This window comes from Nothoprocta perdicaria, unplaced genomic scaffold, assembly GCF_003342845.1.
Source record: "Nothoprocta perdicaria isolate Ctin4 unplaced genomic scaffold, notPer1 scaffold_20, whole genome shotgun sequence".
Taxonomy (NCBI): Eukaryota; Metazoa; Chordata; class Aves; order Tinamiformes; family Tinamidae; genus Nothoprocta; species Nothoprocta perdicaria.
In genome coordinates this window covers 3334120-3350367 of record NW_020455205.1, presented here as the reverse complement: position 1 = coordinate 3350367, position 16248 = coordinate 3334120, and the positions used below count along the sequence as shown (strand labels likewise).

The window sequence follows — 16248 nt, the reverse complement described above, 5'->3', positions numbered from 1 at the left end:
TTTTGCAGTCTATTCTTTCTTTTTTTTTTTTTTTTTGCAGTACTACATAGTAGAAACAACAGATCTATAAGGATATTTGATATACACGTGCACGTGGGTGCACACACACGTGCCTATATACATATATATGCGTGCATCTTTCGTTTGTTGTTCTTTTTGGATGATGGGCTTGTGAAGGAATCTATATACCAAAAATCTGAAACTGTCTTTTTCTCTGTACAAGAGAACTACTATAGAAATTCCAGTTCTACCATTTTTCTTACTACTCCAAAAAATACTGATTTTAGGTCCGAACATAAGTGGGTATTTGTCTCTAGAGTGTCTATGCAGCAACAGTTGCCCCCAGATAGGACATTTTGTTCCCTGGGAGAGCGGGGGGAAGAAAAAAAAGGCTGAGTTATGAATCCTAACTGGTGTCTATTGTATTCAAGAAGTAATGAAATCTCTGCCTAGACTGTAGGCACTGACCTAGAAAGATAAACAGGGAGCACATGTTCAAGGCTTGAGAGTTACTGTTTGTGGTTTGCTTTGATAATTTTGGCCTTCATATAGGAATAGTCACTTGTAGACAACTGGCAATTACTTTCAAGGCTGTGGGTATAATCCATTAATATCCCCTAATCTAATGCAACTATCCAAATTAAACATTCTTATGTATCTTAAAAAAGCCTGCAGGTAATAGAAGCTTCAGAACATTCATATGTGCAGTGTTACAGTAGAAAAGTCCAAATTCTGTATTCAAAGACCTGGTAAAGTCCCAAGCTTATATTAATGCCACTTCAAACTTCTAAGTGAATATTTTGACTGCTTGCCATTGGCCCTGCTGCTGGTGGAAAAGCAAGAAGCTAAATCAGTGCCCACTGGCTTTTAATACATCTTTTTAGGGGAGGTGGAAACCTGAGCCAAAGAAAATGGGGGACCCACCCCAGTGTCTGTGCCTAATGGCATTAGCAGATGTGTCTAGAGAGCACAAAACTCTATCTTTGTAGTTCTAGAAGTATATAACCTGTCTAGCTTACTGTGGGGAAGATTCTCTTTGTATGCAAGTATTTTTGAGTCTTCTGACATCGTAACTGTGCAGTTTCCCAAGTGAAGAAACCACTGTCTTTTTTCCTAGTAATCATTTGTGGGCTGAAGGTTTTTGTTGTGAGACCTAGAGAATACAGAGGAGGCATTACTTGTGCTATACCCAAACAGTTATGTCTGACTGTGCATTAGTGAAACAAAACGATTCTTTCACTGGTGTTTGATGCCAGCATGATGCAAAGAGGTACAATGGGATCCTCAAAACTCTGTCCTTCTTATCCAGTTATCAGCATCCCATGGAGAGACTGTCCTGTAAGTTGCTTTCCACTGTGGTCCCTCTCATAGAGAGAGATGAAGCTGAAAAAGTCAAGCTGAGGAAATCAAATTTTAAGATGGGCTGAGGAAGTTTTGAACAGTTGTATTCTTCTCTTCTTTTACTTGATTCTCTGTGCAGTGCATGTGTTTAATAATCTAGATTTGTTTTTTAATTAATTGAGTATCTTAGTTTACTGGGGCTGTCCGTGAGCTTTATCTCCTTTTGTTACTGCTGCATCATATTTCTGTAAAGTGAGCTCATATTAGTGTGAGAGAAAGCAATATAGAGGAGCCTGCTTTTGTATTTTTGTGATCTTAATATTCCCCCCAAAATGACAAGGAGAAATCACTAATAAATATAGATTTGATGATAACCTTCAAAAAACCTTTTGCTGAACAGTCTTGATACATAATTTGTACTACTTTAAGTCATTCTATTTGCATACAAAAATAATCTCTCTTTTTCCCCATCTGTTATATTATTGATTTACTTTCAGGTAGTTATCTGCGGTGGTACACACAAACGCATTCATAGTTTAATACTGTCATTTTGAACTGATTTCCTTTAGCCTATTGATCATAAACCATGAAAAATTTAGGATACATTTCATCTTCTTTTAAAAGTTTATTGCAAACTTTGAAAACCAACTATAATAATGAATGACTTCATATTCTTCTTTTTGATGCTCCATATTTCTATGACACTCAATAAATATCACTCTGTAGACCAATAAATAGTAATTTTGATCTAGCTTAGAGCTTTTTTGCTTTGTTTTGATAACTTGTGTGTGTAATCGTGTGCATACACGTTGTGAGTCATAGCCTTGCCTATGCAGACAACAATAAATGAAAATGTTTCCTCTTGATGGATGGCTGTATCTTGCCACAAGTGAGATGATGTAGTTTTAGCCCACTGTTCTATCAGAGTGTATCAAAGTTGGTGCTGACTGCAGCCCCTCACAGTATCCTCAGCAGGGGAACCAAAGTGTGAGTTGCAGTCATGGTCTTTGGGCTGGTGTTTTCAGGAGACAGTGATGCAATGGAAATTGCACTGAGGATATACACTGTGTTTTAAAATGTCTGCAAGTCACCTCGCTGCAACAGTTAGTTTGAATTAGTATGTGCTGGATCCACCACCAAAACTCCCCTACCTGCATGTGCATGGCACTCAAATTATATACGAAATGGAGTCACAGCTCAAGGTGATAATGCAGTTAGGACAACCTAATATTAGTTTGAAAAGATATTTCTCTCTAGTGTAAGGCAAATACTCCATAAAACATGCTACCTGCTAGTGATCAGTATGAGATCTCCAGGTCAATACAGCTGAAGTCCAGATTGCTCATTTGTGAAAACAAGCTGATGAGCGAAAAAAACATGAAAACGTGCAAAAGATACAGGCAATACTTTTAAACTAAATATTTCAGAATATTTCAGATATTATAAAAGAAATAGTTCAGCAAGGAGCAGTGGGATAGTCTAACTGAATAAGGAGTCTGTGCCTAGAAAGATTCATCAGCTTACAAAAATAGGTGGATAGATAAGTAAGAAAGATTTGATCTGTTATTGATGAATGAAACAATATGCAGAGAATACAGTTGAGCAGATGGAAGGAAGTGCGAGAGGAAGGAGATAATGAGCACCTAGTGAAACCACCCTTGTGGTCCCCACATCTGGTGGTGAATGAAATGGCCTGTTTCCCCCGAGGCCCAGGAAAGGCCAGTGAAAGGTGTCAGCGTCCGTTTGGGAGTGTGCAGCTCTTCTCACTGTTCTGAGGAGCTTCTGCTTAACAAATCATTCCAGGCACCATTATATCCAAAGGTCGTCAACAATTTGGAGGGAGTTCAGAGAACAGCAACAAAAATGATTAACAGGTTGGAATAATGAATGTTCTGAATGAGTAAAAGAAATATAAATAGCTTGGCTGACTGGCATATTTTGGCTAACTATCAGAAAAAGCTTTGTATTAGTGTCATCTATTAGGCTATAGACTGAACTTCAATAGAGAGGGAGACTATCCTTGTAAAACTATGGTCCTCAAGGCTGTCTGGCTCTGGTCGTGGGTTACTCCCCAGCATGCGGAGGCAGGTGGCTTACGGACGTACAGATCCCAGAGCCACAGCTTCTTTTTGCTGCAGTGATGAGTTGGTAAGACTGAAGGTCCTGTGGTCACATCCAGCTGGTACTAAGTGAGGGTGGGAGGAAGACCTGATGTCTTCCCTCTGTGATGCAGGGCTTGGGGGCTTTAGCTCATTGGTTTTATTATTTGCAGATAAGGAACTTAAGAAAAAAGTCTCTAAAAGGTTAGTGCTTGAAATATAACTACAACCCATTATATGCAAAGGAAGAATCTCTTTAGCTTGGGAGGACAATTGAATAGCACAGGATTAAAGGAGTGAAGAGTTACTGATCCCATAGACAGCTGACAAGACATTTGGGATTTTTTATTTTTCCTGAAGAGGAAGGCTTTATTTCTTAATCAGAAACTTTCAGATGTTTTACTAGCAAGGGAAAGTGAGGCTGTAAGTTATTACATAGGTTGCCCCTGTGCCACAGCATAGGGGAAAAAACAGCTGAGCTCTGGAAGGAGGAACAGCCCTGCCTGATGCTGCGGGGTGAGAACACGGTTTCTTTGAGAATGGTGGAAGCCCTATTAGACTGAGTCATTTCAGATTTAGACTGAATGAAGCACTTCATAATTTACTATAGAGAACAATCCAATGTTGGCAAGAGAATGAACGAAATGACCTAATACTGTAAAGATTGTCTATCTCTGTTTCCTGTAGGTCTATGAAATGTCTGACTTGGGCAGGATTTGTTTCCAGTGTGACCACCAAGAAAACAGAGTGAGGAAAGTTTTCTTATTCTTGGTGTGGGTGTAATGTTCCCACATTTCTTCATAGCAGACCTAACCTAAATGATCTCAAATACCGGAGTGCAAAGCACTCAGATTTAGCTGGGGCAGGTTGCAAGCTACTCAGCCCTGCTAAACATCCTCATAGCTGCAGAAGGCACAGGGTTCTTAAGCTTTTATTTGAATAGGCTGTGCTATTATTAAAATAACCTTCAAGTGTTGACTGAAAATCCCTTCACACTTTGCTAAAATTGTCCTGAAATTTCTGTCATTCTCACTAATATGTTTCATTTTCCGTCCCACATGCAGTACTTAGCATTGCAAGAATTTCCCCCACTTCTACTTACTGTATATTAAAAAAGGTTGGTGTCATTTTCCTAAAACAAACAAGTGAAATTTTCCCTTTGATCATTTTTTCTGTTCTTATTAAAAGTACACTGAGTTTAAAGCTGCCTCTGTCTATTGTTGTCTAAATGACAAGTCTACATCAAGTGATTTAAAAGTTTGCAGTTACAAATAAAGATGCCTTTATAATCATCTTGGTTTAAATTGTGCTCCCACATAGAAGCAAGGTAAGTGAGGCACAGCAAACAATGTCTTACTAAAGAGTCAGTGTTTTTCTGAAAGGACATATTCTTACCAAGGACTGAGAAAGTCTCTTTTCTTTCAGCCTATGAAATATTTACTTGCTAGGCAGTATCAAAAATACCCATTTTCCATAGTGCTGTACCAGCCCAACCCATCAATGTGCTGGTTAATTAAGTGTGACCTAAACCAACTTGACTTGAGCTCTGCATTAAATGCACAAAACCCATTTGAGCTGACCAGCAGCAGAAGTGGTACTCAGAGAAATTGAAAAGGATTTCTCCCAAATGCTTTCTACTTACTTACAGCACTCAAGTAATGGCTGAAGATTAGCATATGACATGACAGATTACATTAAGTCATGTCTTTCCAGTGCTTTATGACAGCACTATCACATTAGCTTCTTAGCACTGGCACATCGAGGCATGCAAATGTTTTCAGACCCTCTTATTCAAATCTACAAGCTGACATGGCAGCCTTGATATGATTATTAGTCATTTGAGAGACTTTAATTCACGTCATCAGATAACAGGTTCTGCTAAAAGGTTAGAGAAACTGTCTGCTTTTAATGAAGCCCTCAAAAAAGACCCTCAAAAACCTCCCTGCTCACAGAGAGCCTGATTTGACTTTATTGACAAGATCCCCCTAAGAATGAACTTGAGTTGAATAAGTAAGCAGTCATCGAGAGTGAAAAACACTGATTCCATTAAAAATTAGACCTAACTGGGTTGGCGTCCTATCTTCCCTCTTACATTTTCTCTTTTTAGTTTTATCCTAGCTTCAAAGACAAGGTGCACTGCCTACACAGTGAAGATTATTTTCATTATAATGCCAAATGGAGGAGAGGGGGGCCATGAGTGGTCTGATTAGTCTACCTTAGTGGTAGACTTGAATGGTTATGCAAGCTCATGGTCACTGCAGCTTATGATGAAAGGTTAACTGAAGGTATCTTGGGACAAATTCTCCATTTGTCATCTAGTCTGCATCTACTAAGGTGATTTTATATACAAACACCCTTTTGTTTTAAATCATGTTGAATCTTTGATTGTCTTCCAGTGGAACTAGGGGCACACACAGATCAGTGGAGTTTGCAGAAGTTACACTCTGCTCCAAACAAAGGAGACTCGAGTGATGGTGAGAGCTGATGGTTTGGGGCAGGCGGAGAGGGCAGGAGACCCGTGAGGTAAAAAGGATGCTTGTTGCTGGAGCAGTGATTCCTGTGTGAAGGTGCAAAAGCCTGAGGAGGCCTGAGCGCCCTTGTAAAAGACTTGGCACAGCACACTGTGTAGGCATCACGCTCCTTATGTGTCAGACTTTCTACAGAGCCTTGCTTGGTTTGCTTCTTAGCAGTATTTTATCTTCGAAAGGGGTGGAGAAATGTCTTTGGGTTCCCAGATAGGGCAGGTTTGAGCTTATTGTCATAGTTAGCTTTTTTTTTTTTTTTTTTTTTTGTCCCTGTTATTCAGAACACCCTTTTAAAGTTCCTGTAAGGGGCTTATACTTGGGCTATTAGGGCATGTGCAGCATGAGTTTGCTGCAAGCATCTGATTTGCAGTGCTTTGGCTTCAGAGCATATGACCTGGTTTGCATCACCTTTCATGTCCCCTCTGAATGTCACTACTCTGGCACACATGCTTAACTAACTCTGCTTTCTATCCTTCTGAATTTGAAAGTAAGTGGTGCAAAAACAACTATGTCCTCTATACCCTCTAAATTCTCTCATCTTCCTTTCCCTTTGCTCCCTCTCCTGTAACTTTGTGGTCTGTGGCCTCCTCAGAAACCTCTCTGCTGCTTTCTCTACTGTGTGCTGGCCTTTCAGCCTTGCTGTATGGACTGTTACAAATACTGTTGCTCCAATTTGGTTGTACTTTGTCCTGTTGCCTGAGGGCAAAGGACAGCACAAGGGACGAGGCAGTGGACCACACATGCTTTGTTAGCTCTTTTGCCCACTTTCTCAAGACCTTTTCTGTTCCTCACCACAGTCCAGCTCCTGACAATACGAGATCTCCTGTGCTTTGTGAGCAATAGGGACCCACAGTCTTGTGTTTGTGCTTCACTGATGTCCTATCTCTTCTCAGATCCATCTTAAAATGTATGTTCCAGCATTGCTTATGCTTTAAGTGGATTTATAACCAAGTACTTTAATTTATTCACGTAGAATGTCTTTGTAACTGCATTAAGTTAATTTAAAACGTTGCTTTATATAATTCTCTACAGTGTTTTTAGCCACAGTTTGTGTGAAAGCTACCATGTAACATGGTTGCACTCTACAATACTCTACCGAGATTTTTGCATGGTTTTCTCTGAAACATGGAAAAAAGAATTCAATTATTTTATGCTATGTCATTGCTCAGACTCTCATCCTGAAAACTCCTCCATATGTGGGTTCTCCCACTGAGTTTGGAAGAGATTGAAAAGTTACAGGCCTGGTTATGGGACACTCCAGCAAAGAGCAATACAGGCCAATGTAAAAGATTGAAGTTTAGGCCAGTTCATTCAGGTGCACCCCTGAAACTGCCTGAGGATTACAAGAGTAAAGGGGAATTGAATTACATTAGAAGACAGGACACAACTTGAGAGCTGTTTTTTCTCCCACACATTAAAGCTAAGGGCCTTCTTGCTAGAGGTTCTCATTGAAGTTGCAGGCCTAGTTCGGTCAAACAAACAAACAACAAGGGCTGATACCTATACATATGTATGTTGATATCTGTTGTGTTAGTAAAGATACAAGGATATAACTGCTTTCAGTCCTCGTGCCATAGGGAAAACAAATACATCCCTGTCACTCCCAAACATGATCCTTATGGGATTTGACATTAACTAGTCTGCCTGCAGGCTGTTTCTTTTAAGTTATTTGTAGCTTCTTCATGGTTGGGTATTTGCTGTGAAAAGAAAATTCTATATATCCTTATTTTCCATTCCCCTGACCAAAACAACTTGTGTAGTATGAAAATAGTGAAAAATGCCATAGTGTGAGAAGACTTTCCAACCAGTGGTTCCCGCTGCTGTCCCTTCAGCTGCAGTCCAGGAGGTCACGGCTGTTCAAGCGGGGTTAGTGGAGTGGCCGCCTGCGTTAGGACACGTCCGATCTGCCTGCATCTCTGCTCACATTCCTGACTGCCGTTTGCCTTCTCTGAAACACATCAACTAGTAGGCAGGGATTAGAGAAACATGAATGATTTTAAAATCCTGCTGAGTCTCCAGACTTTTTTCAGATGGTTCTGTACTTGTGGTTATTTCCATCTTGTTGTTTAATAGAAGCTAGAAAACACATACTGTTTTGCTCCCATCTGCCTATTTCTCTTGAAAGGAGTGCATGTTAATGAACAGAGAATCTATCCCCCCACACCTTTTCCTTACTTCCAGCCTCCTGACATGTTCATATTCCCTTATACAGAATTCTGAACTGTTCCGGTGTCTCAGATTTACTTTAAATGTGTTTTAGGCTTGAATGCTGGAGAGTGACAAATGCCAGTGAGTTGGGAGTGTTTGTTCACCAGAGGCTGCAATCTCTTACGACAGCTAACTACAGCTCTAATCTTCATTTGCACTCTCCCAGTCCTGTAACAGATTGCATTTCTCTCATCCTTTTTCTCTCTCTCTGTGTTATTAATTCTTCACCTTTAAAAAGATTAATACCTTTCAAGAAATGGACTTGTGTGCTGATTCAACTATTCTGAGTGTTAATATATGGAGCCTGCAGCACTGAGAACAGCAGTTTGATATCCAGCACCTGATGGACCTTGATGTACAGCCACTGTTATCTAAGTTTTCATTGTTTGTGAGGCTTAACACTTACTGCACTTGGGTACAAAGGTGCTGCTAGTGAGAATGAATCAATTGGTTTAAGAGTTACCAGATACTTTTAGGTTAGTCCTATCTGTTAATTGTACATTTCACTGTTGAAGGGCTGACTGAAGCATTGGGGTTTCTCATCAACACAAGAGCTTTCAGTGCCCTACCTAGGGATCAACACAAAATTAAGGTGTGGTGAAAGGGGATAGCTGGGGTATTGACTTCATAGGTATCAGCAGTCTTTCCTCAACGCCTTATGCTGTTGTTGATACTGAAAAGTATTTCTGGTTGTGCTTGTCATTTAAGTCTCTCAAGGATGAATTAGATATAAATCTCTGTCTTTACTGGCATTCAAGTATTCTGTAGCAATCTAGCAGTCACAAAAGTGATTGTTATCAATTTATCTCATTATCTCTATTTAAATTTGTATAAAATAATGTTTTGTTTTGTATTTATGTTTTTGTGCCTTCAGTGGTCTATGTTCTTCAGATACTGTATTTCTAACTATTTAATAATTGTAGAAATTTTAAAATTAAGATATTGAAATTTGGAATGGGCATTGAAGGAAGGATACAGTTTGCTAGTCTAGGACTAGGACCAGTCTAGGAACATTTTAAATGAATTTAAAGAAAGTTCAAACTCAAGTAACTTTTGAGACCTTATCTTTTCTCCTTTGGCATGTTCCATCTCTTCACCATCCTTGGCTTTCTTGAACATACATCTTTCTCTCATTTTAGTCTAGCTGTTCTTCATACATCATTTCTGAGGCCTTGTCTGAATTAGGACAGAGGATGACTTACAGCTCCACTCCACCAGATAAGAGCAAATGTATTTTACCTAGTAGATCTTAAAATTATAGGTACTTCACCTGGTTCTGTACTATTTGAAGTTATTTGAGCTAGTTTTAAACAAACTTTTTTGAGTATATTGAACTCACTGAGTGCTGGACTATCCTATGTCATATATTTCTGACATTGAATTGCCTCAGATGTTCCAGTTAGCACAGCATTCTGAAATGCAGACATACCATGTACTCAAGATTGCATCAGATTTATTTTACATATGGATTAGCTGGCAGAGGTGGTGCCTAAAATGCTCTTTAGCTCTGCTTTTAAAATACACATTTAGATTTTTAGTTGTATATGACGGAATTTGATTTAGCACTTGGTGTTAAACTGAGTAAGTTCAGTTTCGAAGGGAGCCAGTAATTGGGTTTTCCGTGCTGTGACAGGGGATCTCAGAACGAAGTTGCTTTGACAAATATTGCGGGCATTATATTTTTATAGCGTGAAACCTTACGCTGTTGTCACTGGAGTCAAGGGTATTCATTGATTTTACTGAAGAGCAGAAGCAGTGCTGCAGCTGATAGGAGTTTGAGACGCAGTTTAGCAGAAATAATTCCTTGGGCAGGTGGCATTGTCCAAAATACTGTTGGCAAAAGGAACAGTTTCAGAAGGTGGCTCAGCATGTTTTCTAGATGATGTAGTATGGCCTGTTTAATAAGCAGGAGTCCTGTTAAATGAAGTTTATATGGCCCAGCATTGAAATTAGCTGTATACCTTGGGAATAAACCAGTATTGATACATCACTAGAGAAGATATATTGCCGTATTAATAGTTGACTTGTGTTTTTTCCATTTCTGTCAATATATCAATACATGTGTGTGCATCCATGCCGTGCATGCATTACACAAGGGTATATACTTTGGTCTGCTGGGGAGATATCAGCTTAAGGTCAGTAGAGGGGGTACTTACCTTTGCCAGGCACTTGTCCTGCCTATACTTTACATCTTCTGGCATCTCTTGAAAGCGCTCTGCTCCATTCAGCACTCCCCTGGCTACCCTGCCTTTGTGGTAAAGATTTCCAAAGAAATTACGGTGAGACAGTGGGACTTGCATTCTGCTCCGCTAGTCCCTCTAGCAAAATGCAGGGTACAGTTTCAAGTAGGCAGAAGTATTTTTTTTCCATTTCTAGTATCTCATAATACTTGGATGTAACTCTCTCTCTGTCATTCTGTTTATCGTTCACTAAGGAGAGGGCCAGATTCTTTTCAACACCAATATCTCTTGGATGCAAACAGGCCCAAACGGCTCATGGTAACTTCTCCCTGCAATTACAGAGGAGACTAGTTGAGAACCATGGGAATGATGGCAAGTAGGTGCCATGTCGCTAGTGCCAGGCCGGTGTCCCTGGGCCTCCTTCGCGCTCTGCACTGAGTGCTGATGTCCTAAGGCCCAGACGTAGGCACATGGGGCCATGCTCTCCAGGACACGCGGCCTTGCAAGAAGGCCCAGGTGTGGTGTGACACACATTTGGGGAGCAGAGTCGGGGCACTCGCTGAGTAGGAGGGGCAGCAGGGAGGTCTTCAGGCAGGATTTCTAACGAGGGGTGGCAGCCTGGGGCAGGCAGGTGTCAGGGCCCTGTATGGGAGGAGAGCAGAACACTCAAGTGGGACCAAAAAGTGCAGAGAAATCAAAGAAATCCAGAGAAACTGGGATTCTTGCTCCAGAACTTGCCATGAGGAAGAGGTACCTGGCCTGCATCTCCCATGGCTCAGCAGGCAGTGAGCACCGAGGGCTGGCACAGCGCGGGCCAGAGCAGGCCAGCGCTCCCGGCTCATTGCCTGGAGGGAACGGGGAAAAGTTCAGCTCTTACAGGAAACTGCTGCATCCTCCGGCACGTGTGAGGGTCATGAGCATCTTCCAGCTGCTTTTGTCTGAAGGGACTCACTGCAGTCCTGCAAGCAAGCAGGATGACTTGAGGCTTACATTAGAAGCTCAGTAATGAAGTAAAATCTTTTCTGCTAGAACAGCAGAAAACTACAGTCTTCACTGGGATGTAGCAAAAATAAAAATATAAAGGAGCAGTCATTTCTTTCAAACGTTACATTAGACCCCTCTTAGGGTGGAAGTAGATGCATTTGCCATAAAGCTGCTTTTTCTTTTCTTCTTCACCTTTCTTGACTGTAGCCTCTGCCTAAACCCCTACATTGCTTAACAGATTTGAAAGGTGCAGTACCCAAATCCTCCTAACGCCTGGTATGCTTAGAGATCATCTGAGTCCAAGAAGACAGAGCTTGTGGATGATACTGCCTGCAAAGTACAAAGAACTTGTGTGTAATTGATTGGCTTAATGAGTTGCCAGCTTCATTTCATCAGCTGTGTGGTGCATTTCAGTTTCTCAGTCTCCTACAGAATGGCATCAGTGAAACTGTGGGATCAAAATGTGACATTCTAGATAATCACTCCATGATAGCAATTAGGAAATCCTAACTCCTTAATGGCACCTAGCAGCCTATCAGATAAACTGAAAATATTATTAAAATTGTCTTCTCTAGGTATTTCTTTGGTTTTGTAATAGCTGTGGCTTAGTTGCTTTGTCCATTTTTGTTTCATTATGCTTTATTTTTGATTTTTATGTAATAACAGAAGTGCTTCTGTGTTTTAAATTGCTAAAGAAAACAGTATTTGCTGTAACATGTAATGAATGATTCTTAAAAAGATATATGATTTGAAAAGAATCCATAATTCTGAGCAAAATACCTCACCAAAGAAGATCCACTCTAACACAGCAGCAGGATACTGTGGGAGTCCTTGCTGCATGACGTTGTAGTGTGCTGAAGTTATGCACGAGTTGAAGTAGGATGGAGAGAGCCACAAAGGAAAATCCATTGTGGGCTATTGCATATAAATAAACTGTTTCTGTTGTCTCTGTTGGGACAGTATTCTGGAGAATGATCACTGCATACCTACCTCTGCCCAGGTGTTCTTCAGTCTCTGCTGGATGGTGTCACAGACGGGATACTTGACTAGATTCATCTTTTATCTGACATAGTTTGGCAAATCTTAAATACTGCAAAAAGAAAGAAACCTGGGGAAATATCTTTATTTTACTAAAATATTTAATTATTCCATTATATTTGTCCTCAGCACCTTAATGACAGGAAGATAAACTCTGCTATCTGATAGGCTATGTCTTGGAAATAGCCTATGTTCTTGGAAAATTTCGTTTATTATTGTGAAGAAATTGTGATCTATTCTCAGAGTTGATGAATTGTATTCAGGCAGTAAAAAGGAGGGTATCGCAACTATTTATTATTTTTTTTCAATAGCATTGATTTATTATTTTATTTCAATAGCAAGCAGAAGCCAGAAAGCTGTTAGGACTCTGTTGTTATATGATTAATAGTTTTTGTTCTTGTTGTTAAATTTAGGCAAAAATGGTCAGTGAGGTCATTCAGAGACACCTTCTCTTTCTCCACAACTAGGGAACTGCTAGTTTAACTCCATCTCCTTCCCTTTCAGATATCATGTTGGGCTGAAACTCTTAAGGAGACACTCCTTGTAATCCATGGGAGAGAAAAAAAGAAATCAAAGTTGTTCTACACTGCAAAGAGTGAGTCCTAACTTCAACTGGCAGCACTGGCAATAACAGACCAAAAGACCATCCTGTCAGGTGAGTGCATTTCTCTCTATGCAGGAACACTCCAAAGGAGAGATTGGGTCTCTTCATTTATTTAAGACAGAAGATACTTCCCACTTCAGCTATAGAGCCTCTTATGTTTGTTGAGCCGGAGAAAGATGGGTATAATGAGATAAGCTCACAGGAACTAGCAAATAGCTGCCCCCTGGACTTCAAAGTTATGTAGGAAGAAGGCACTAGAAGAGAGGGAGAAGGACTTGCTGCTGGGAAAGGCTGTAAGAGCCTTTCCATTAAACATGAGTTAGAGACTGCAGTGGAAGGGGAACCCTTTTCTTCCCATTTTAGCAATTCCCCAGCATTTAGTAGTAGTGCATTCACTTTAGGATAAAAAGCAGGACATTTGAGGTGACGCATTTGACAGGGCTTGTTAAAATGTCACGAAAAATGTTGGCCTCTAGCACAGCATGTTGCCAACTGAGAGAAACAAGTCTGTAAGGAAGATGGGAATTACAGCCCCTAGGAGAGGAGAATCTCAAGGGTTTTGCAAATACTGTGCCTCAGTCAGGAGGGACCATGGAGAGACCAAAAGAGAGATTCTCTGATAACTACTGAACCAGGTGTTCTGGGAGGATGAAAGCTTGAAGGACATGCTGTACCTCTGATGCCTGCAGGGGCTGGCTAGAGGACACAGTCATTCAGCGTAGCTGATAGTAGATTCCTGCTGAGATAAAAATATGGGGAAAGTCGGATACAAAGCATTTAAAAAATCTGCCATGTAACAGACAGCATGGTTTAATGGCTGATGTTTAACCACAGATAGACTTTAAACTGAGATGGCTCTCACTGTTTCTTGTCATTTTTTGCATGGTAGTTAGAAGTTTGCGTTGGCACCCTGTAGATCGTAGCTGGGTTCTGGATAAACAAAATGCTTCTGTTTCCAAGCTTGCTAGATCCTTTAACTTCACAAATATCAGCATTCATCTTGCTTCTCCTCCCACACCAATTAATGTTTGCATATATATAACTAGTAAACATTCACCAGAAATGTACTACCTCCAGAAGTGATTTAGCTCAGTAGTTGTGCCGTGAAGCTTATATATCAATGTTCATCCCAGAAAATTAAGAAGAAAAATAAGCAGTTTACCAAAGTAGCTCATATTTACCATAGGCAGTCGGTCCTCTTCAAAGACTTGATTCACTCAGAATAAAATTTTATCATGCTTTGAAATTTGGAATATCCTGTCAGTTTTGTAAAACTATCTGAGCAGTGGTTTTGAGAAGTGTTTTAATATCTCCATTTAAAAATAAGACAAAATTTTGGAGCAAAAATAATTGCATTTCCATATATTCCAATGAAAACAATTATAAAGTTCAAAATATTTCAACTTATTTGAATTACAAGTATGTACAGTTAGATATGGAAATGATATGTGATTTGTATGAGAAACTTAGCTGTAACAATGCTCATCAGGTTTTCAGAGGGCCAGCTCGTTTCAAGCCCTCATTTGAAGCTGAAGACGAGCCTGTGCTCAGAAGTGCAGTAGGTTTCTATTGGGTAGTTGTTTAGAAATTCTCGCCGTTCCGAATACGCAGCACGGAGCATAATGCTCAAGCTTGGCTTAAGGCTCCGTGCGATTTACAAAACAAATAAAGTTTGACCATAAATGTTGTCATAGTTTTATAGTTCTATTTTGTAGGAACATTAACTTGCTATTCCCTTGTCTACATGCATCCATACCAATAGATTTAATTCATATATAAATATATATATATAAAATCAATTATATATATGCGAGTTTCTTACAGAGTGTTTTTATTCAATAGGTATCAAAGCCTTTTATGAAAAAAGTTAAGTATCATCATTTCTCAACTTTACATGCAGGGAAACTGAAACTAATCAGGGCTTTGTAGATTCGGCGAAGACCTAAAAGTAGTTCTCAACACCCAGTGAGGGTGGCTTTCGGAAAAGCCTTAGCGAGTATCTGACAAGCCAGGTCTATTAAACATCTGTGCCCAGGTTTCTCCAAACCTTTGCTAAAAGTGTTCGGTTTTCCCTGGCAAACTCCTCTCTGGATAAGATCAGCTCTGTGCAGTGTTAGCTGGATTGGTGCTATTTAGATGAGGTTCAGCTGCAGGTTTTCTAACCCAAGTCAGGTGTTATTTCAGTTTTTCAGCTGATGATCTTTCTGTCAGTCTATAGCTGAGGAGATGCTGCAGGCAATAATAAAATCATTAAAAATGCAAATATTCCTATATTCTGGACTTACTGCACATCTCATAAGTAATGAAAACTTTACATTTCATTCTCTTTATTTGTTGAACAACATATGTATTGTCCAACAATGTGTAGACCAGAAGGATATATATTTATGCAAGTGTGTGTATACATATATAAAAACACACACATGCATGTATGTACATACTTTACACTTTATGATCCATCCTTTCCTTCCTCACTTTGTAGCAAACTGTGATCCACATTTTTCCTCTCTTCTTTCTTTCCTAAGCTTCAGTTTTAAAGCAACCCTCCTGGCCATGGCTTTTGCTTTTATAGCTTTACTAATAGTGCCAACTGCAGTTAAGCCATGTTTATTTGAAAAGCTTAATTGAGACTAGCAAAAAGTTCCTCATTACTTTTCTTAAATACTAAAAAGTGAAAGCAGAAATTGTGTTTATGCAGTGAGCATGGTGCTGTTGAACCTGCAGCTCCTGTTTCGGTAGGATTAAAAATGTGCCTATTTTGCCTGCCCTAAAGAGCCATCAGTTTTTGGGACATCTCACCATTCACGCAGATATGTATAGATTTCAGGCCGTGCTGTTAAATCTGGTCTCAAAGCAGCACCTGCAAGTTAAGTGACTTATTTTGAGCCTCCCCTTAAGTCACCTTTTCTGACCTGCCTTGAGGTTGCTCCATATCTGATTTAAATCACCACTTGCTAAGGAGGTAAAACAGTCAGTCTTCATACAAAATAATCTGGCATTCCTGGAATACCCTTACCCTGATTCACAGACAAAAAGAGAGGTTGATTTAGAAATAAAAACTTTCAAGTTCTTAGCTGTGGCAAGGAAATTTCTGTCTTTTCCACTGTGGCAATTATCAGGCTTCTCTGCCCAAACCAGACAAAAAGCAGCATGGAATATTGTATATTAGAGGAGTACATTATGCTCTTGAGAAAGTTATCTGCTAGCTAATATCCAAAACAAAAGAACATTATAAAATATAGTCATGAAATGGTGTACCAGAGTAATGT

At 39.9% G+C, this 16248-nt stretch overlaps 1 long non-coding RNA gene across 1 annotated transcript in view; it reads left to right on the top strand.

Annotated features, from left to right (window-relative positions):
* Positions 1-16248, top strand: part of LOC112946245 — a 59634-nt gene that overhangs the window by 11526 nt on the left and 31860 nt on the right. Inside the window, exon 3 of the long non-coding RNA XR_003249189.1 lies at positions 12880-13030. This is a non-coding gene — a long non-coding RNA (uncharacterized LOC112946245). The remainder of the gene's footprint in view (positions 1-12879; positions 13031-16248) is intronic.